Source organism: Nuphar pumila, chromosome 6, assembly GCF_984573655.1.
Source record: "Nuphar pumila chromosome 6, dmNupPumi1.hap1.1, whole genome shotgun sequence".
In the NCBI taxonomy this organism is placed as follows: domain Eukaryota; kingdom Viridiplantae; phylum Streptophyta; class Magnoliopsida; order Nymphaeales; family Nymphaeaceae; genus Nuphar; species Nuphar pumila.
In genome coordinates this window covers 91899186-91905238 of record NC_143254.1, presented here as the reverse complement: position 1 = coordinate 91905238, position 6053 = coordinate 91899186, and the positions used below count along the sequence as shown (strand labels likewise).

The 6053-nt window shown below is 46.8% G+C and overlaps 1 pseudogene across 1 annotated transcript; it reads right to left on the bottom strand.

Annotated features, from left to right (window-relative positions):
- Positions 1-2253: 2253 nt before the first annotated feature.
- On the bottom strand, positions 2254-5558 carry LOC149835144 (BTB/POZ domain-containing protein At5g66560-like; annotated as a pseudogene). Its single transcript, XR_016432600.1, has 4 exons — positions 5391-5558; positions 5210-5279; positions 3868-5119; positions 2254-2993 (listed from the first exon to the last, which is right to left on the bottom strand). The product of XR_016432600.1 is annotated as a BTB/POZ domain-containing protein At5g66560-like (transcript).
- Positions 5559-6053: the final 495 nt, after the last annotated feature.

The window sequence follows — 6053 nt, the reverse complement described above, 5'->3', positions numbered from 1 at the left end:
AATTTCAATGGGGGAATTTCTTTTTCTATTGCACCCTGTTGCCTTTTAAGTTTGGTTTCCCTTTTTTGTTCGTTTGCTTGCCCAGACCAGCTATCCTTCTCTTTATCCAAAGCTCTCTCTCTCTCTCGATAAAATGTTTCTTGTATTAAATTGAAAAAGCGGTAGCTTTTTTGTTAGTGATTTCTTGTCGCTTCCTTCTGCAAACTTGAATTTTCTTTGTTACTTCCTACCTTTTTCATCTGTACCACAAGCATTGCTATAATATTCATCTCCTTTATCAAGCATATTTTCTTACTAATGTGCCGTGCAGTTTTTAACATTTTGGAGGGTTTTTGTTTGGGAAAGTTTTTAACTGCTTAGATCATGAATCGGTTATATGGGCGTATAAGTCGCCAATAAGTGTGTAGTCCGACCATTGTAGCTTTTCAAAAGCATCAATAGATGGTCCTATCCTCGCTCTTGAGCAGCCTCGCTCTTGATCAGCATTCCAACAGTATACTCTGATCATCACCTAGCATAAAAAGGAAAGCTCTTTGTTAGTTGGCAGCCTTCTGCCAATTTATGCAAATTTGGCATCAGAGTCGGCATGCTCCACGAACCACAAAAACTTTCTCGACTTCTGGAATGTTAAAGCTGCGACAATCCCTCTGATGGAAAACTGCTAAAGCTTTCTTTCTTTTTGACAGTGGGGAAATAAACTAATGCCATTTTCAGTAAAAATTTCGAAATTTGAGATTATATTGAAGATCGGCGTAGTCATCATCATCCAAACCTTTTGGCATGGAGTTCCTTGTGCACAGCATCACGAAACTGGTGAACATGTCCCTGACCTTTATTGTTACCTTCAACGTCAAGCACATTTTTGTTTTGAAAGGCAAGCTGGGGTTAGGCGGACCACTACCAGAACAACAGCCGCCCCATGTGGCAGAGGGATTCGATCCTGGGGCTTCAGCTTGACACAGGACCCCGCTTACCACGTCAAGCAGCACGGAAACATGGAAACTTGACTTTTGAATTTTTATTCTGAACACCATTACAAAACATACACAATGGAATTGTTTATAAAACTATTAAGTGATACACAACAGTTAAACTGTGATCAGTACAGATGATTTGGTGATCAACAGAAATCTTTTGTCCCTTAACATGCAGTTTACTGGATTCTCAAACCGTGATGGTGATGTATCATCGATGATAGGCCATCAATGTGGCAGCTTTGCCCTGCACTTTAATGCTTTATAGGTGGTAGCATATTCTTTTGGTAATTGCTGATTCTAAACCTTTGGCTTCGGTACGCTATTCATTTTGGTTACTCAAACTGTCTCGAGGAAGATATCAATTCCATATCAGCACACCTTCATACCTTACCGGCGTCCAGTCACATATACATAAATCATTCTACTGAGTTTGCTAACTCGAGACACCAATCAATCAAGTTTGCAAGGCCTATACTGTCTTGGAAAACTTGGAGTACAACTTTTTTTTTCTTGGTACTTTTTTTTTTTCAGATTTGACCTGTGAAAACCCCCACCGGCGTGGAGACATAGTAGTACCCCCAACCCCAGGACCTATGCTAGCTTTGGCTTGCGCGATGGGTAGCGCCCACAGAATTCGAACCCCTACTGCCGTTCTGACAGCCATAGGCTCTCACCAACTACGCTAACCCCTTTGGGTTTCTTGATACTTGAATCAAGCAATCTTGTCGAGTCCAACCTGAGATGGCTCCAACAAAGACGTCCTACTCATAAACATTTATGATTCCACTCAAGTCTTTGGCGTTTAAAATATTGCAATATGAAGAACAAGGGTAAAAACAGAAATATTGACAAAAACTAGATGGAGCTACATAGTATCTAGTAAGATCCTTTTAAACTGGTAATCGGCTAATCGCCACTTTGATGTGCTTGAGCGTGCACGATGTATTGATGTTTAGATAGCGAAAAATCATTTACAATGGGGACCCATCTCCCTTCCACAGCAAAAAAAAAAACGATGTTGTCAGTATCGGTATCGGGCCGATACCAATACTCAAGTGATCGTTCTGTATCAGCCAGAAAAAAAAATTTATGTGTCAATTATAACGTGACACGTATTAAAATTATTAAAATAATAATAAAAAATTATTTTTTAGTATTTTTGCATTTATTTAAAAAAATAACCGCGTATCGATTTTCTTCCGATAAGATGCCTATCGGCCGACGATACAGTCAGAAACTCACCGATACTGATAACATCATGATTGGAGCTCACACAAGTGACACGATTCATGAATGCTATCATTCTAAACTTCCCACCAGGAGAGGAGAGAGACTCCTCTAGCTTGAGGACAGATTGAGTATCAAAAAGATGTTAAAAAAACAAAACAAAGGTAATGGAAAAAATCTCAAGAGTTATAATTTTTCTAGCATGGAAATTCCTACGGTGGTGGCTCCCTTTCTTAGCTTCAAACTAAAAAGAATATGCTAACATGTTCTTTCATGTGAGTCGCACACTTGAGTCTTGAACTTGCACCCTAACTTCTTAGCAAATGAGCTCCATCCACCATTGCCACCAACTTCACCATCACCACCACCACCACCACCACCATTGCCACCCTTGCTGGTCTTATCGAACTTCCGGATAGCACGCCTCATGGTGGAGCACTCATGCTCGAGCTCGTGAACTCGAGTCCTCATACTGTCCATGTCGAGGGGGAGGACCTGATTGTCCCCGAGTTTAGTCTGCAATGGTTGCCCAGCTGGGGATTGAGCCGTAAACCCAATGTGGTCGTGGAGGCGCGAAGGTCCAGCTGAATCCGATGCATCAGTGGCTGCGAAGGAGCCAGCGATGGCATTACGAAGCTGGAGCTGCTCAAAGAAGAGAACTTGCACTACAACCCGGAGAGGAAGCCGCTCGTTTTGAGCAGCATGGGTGCACGCTTCGAGTGTGAGCTTTTGGCAATCCATCATGCTGCATATCTTTTCGCGCTCATCGTCTGAGATCCATGGATGTGCCTAAGGACATTTTCAGTGGCTCAAGATTTAGTTAAACCTTGCACACTAATAACGACCAATTTACAAGTACATTAAGAAGCATTAGGCGATAACTTTAAATCTTGGGTAAAAGTTGCCTATAGAGATTGCCATAAACATTCATCAGAAGAAGCAGAAGTGAAAAAAAAATGAAGATGGCTAACATCCAAAAACATTCTGAACTTCAACACAAGTTCAGCTTTGACAGGGGCATAAGCAAAGGCAACAAAAAGAAAAACATTGGGAGTCTGCAGGGACCAATACTGACCAACCAATCAGATTCGAAGTTTCGGACCACAAAGAACAAGATAGATGTTCATGTTTAGTAGTTTGCCTGCATCCTGATATCAGGAGATACTCAGAAATTACCCTTCGATAAAGACTTTCCTGAGTCAGAGATCAGGAGATATCCAGAAAATTACCCTTCGACAAAGACCCTCGCTTTATTAGGAGAGAATTTGAGATTTCAGTAGTGGCAGTTGGCTGATACCGACTGATGAATTTTGGCCTTTGTGCATTCATGCTTCGCCGAATTGAACCAGCGATTCAACACTCGAGCAACCACCAAGAACCAGTAAACCCATTTTGAGTCTAGTCGAAAAAATTTGACTCATGGCCTGAGGCCAACTAGTAGCGCTCTATACTCGAAGGGAGCAGGTTGAGTCACGCACTAAGCAAAGACCAAGTCCACGTAGAACCAACGCAGGAGGCTTGGCCAGTCTTTTTCTTTACTCACCAAAAGTCTTTGCTTAGCCCTTGAGAGTTGATACCATCGGACAGAATCAAGTGGGCTTACCAATTACCATGTCTGGTTAAAGTAAAAAAAAGGTGCAAACTGGATTCTTAAAACTCTTACCTTGAGGTAGACGTCGATGGCGCGATACAGGCCGTCGTCGTAAACCCTGGCATGGTCCGGAAGCGCCACAGCGAGGTCGTAGAACTTCTCCTGTTTCAGATTCCCGTCGGACGCGATCTCCGCGAGGTACCCATCCATCAATTTCGCGACGACCATCACCGGCTTCATCCCCGTCGAATTCCCGAACCTGCTGTCTGCTTCTTCGTCTTCCTCCCCTTCCCCTTCCGCGGAGCCCGAGCCGCCACATCCCTCGAGGAAGTACCCAAGAATCCTCTCCACGCAATCGATGTCGTAAAGGGTCTCGATGAGGTAGGAGTAGCTCGGCAGCAGCAGATCGTCCAGCGTCGCCTGGTCCAGCTGCGCGGCAATCTTCCTCTCCAGCTTCGCCCGGCAGACCTCCGATGCGCTCAGTATGTTCGCCGTCCGGAGCAGCCCGAACAGAAGCCTCGTCGTTGTCATCGGGTTGCTGCTCTTCCTCGCCGCCATGTGGCTCACCACCGTCTCCAAGAGCTCCCTCTGCTCGTCCTCTGTTGCGATGGAAACAGAGTGAGAGGACGGCGCCCGGTTTCGCCGCGAGAGGCCCGGGATGAACTTCTTGGCATAGCACACCAACGACCCCTCGATGCTCTCGGGGCACAACTCGCGGGCTATCATGGCGGAGATGACTCTTTTGAAGAGAGGAAGCCCCAGAACGGTGAGCTCGTCGTACCACCAAGCGGACCTCACCGGTCCCCGGCGCCGGAGGTCGGATTCGATCCCGTTCCAGGGGACATTGCCGCTGGGACTCGCCAGGTCGCCAGATGCCCCCTCCGCCACCGGCCATCCGAAGAGGGACGGGTCGGTGGCGGCCTTAATCGCTATGGCGTCGATGCACCGCCTGGTGATGCCGAGCTCCTCGGCCTCCGGCAGGAGCTGCTCGCACGAGCTCAGGGTCTTGACGGCGTCCTTGAGGCTCCGGAGCACCGTCTGGCTCAGGAACGCCTCCGTCTTGGCGACGAGATTGCCGTCGCTGTGCTCCTCCGTCATCTCGAGGTACTCCGCCGCGCACCGGAGCGGGAAGACGTTCGACGCCGTAGCAGAACTTCGCTGCGATCTCGAACGCCTCGGAGCCCCCCCGGAAGTCCGGGAGGCTCAGCACGCACACCTCTTCTTCCGCCTCCTCCTCCTCGTCTTCCTCTTCCCCTCGGTGCATCGAGAGCTCCTGCTCTGTAATCATCCTGTGTAGTTTCCCGCTCCTCGACATCAACGGAAACTAAACAAAAACCAAAGAAAGGTGAGAATTTTACGCACAAAAACTCAAAAAAAGTTCGGAAAACGGCGAAATTTTAGGGCGCAAGCGGACCTTGTGGAGATGAAAGGCCATGTCTTCCACCTCTATTATAATGTCGCTAGGCAGCCCTGTGGTACAGAACCTGCACAAAACAACGAAGAAAATAAAAGAAAAAAGCAATCTTTTTCATGAAATTCGCATCACTCTAGGTCTCAGAAAAACAGGGGAAGACAGAGATCACGAGTTCGCTCACCACGCCTGGCCCTTCGACCCGATCTTCTCCGACGCCATTTCCCTTCACCAAAACCTAATCTTCCCGAGCTCAGACGCCAATACAAAAAGCACTCGATCTCCTTCGCATCTTCTGCACGCAATCTACACAACCAGATCCTCAAGAAAAAGCCTCCTTCTTCACCCCCGAAAACCCTATAACTGAAGGACGAGCGATCGATCCTCCTGCGAGGAAGCAAAGCAGAAGGCTCGGGAAGGAGAAGAGCGACTCGGCGAGGAAGCGAAACTACAGTGGGCGACTCGTTCGACTACTTTACTGCGTCAGTTGCTTCGGAGAGCAGTTATCGGGAAGAAGACGACGGTGCGCGTGTTTTCCAGTCAAGGAACGCATTGAATGAAGGCAAAAGGAAGAGGAAAACGAGGAGCAGGAGCGGTGTGTGTGTGTGTGTACTGTGCCTCTCCTTCTCCCTTTGCGTGTGCGGTGAGCGTTGGGGCAGCGAGCGGAAACACAAACAGAAAACGAAGCCTCACTTGTGAGTTATGAGGGAGGGGATTCAATTATTTGCAGTGAAAGCTTCCAAACGGATGAATTGTTCTTTTTCTTTTTTATGGTAATTTACAAAAAGAAGCCTCACTTGTGAGTTATGTATAAAAAAGCCACCCGATATTTTATTTGTTACATTCT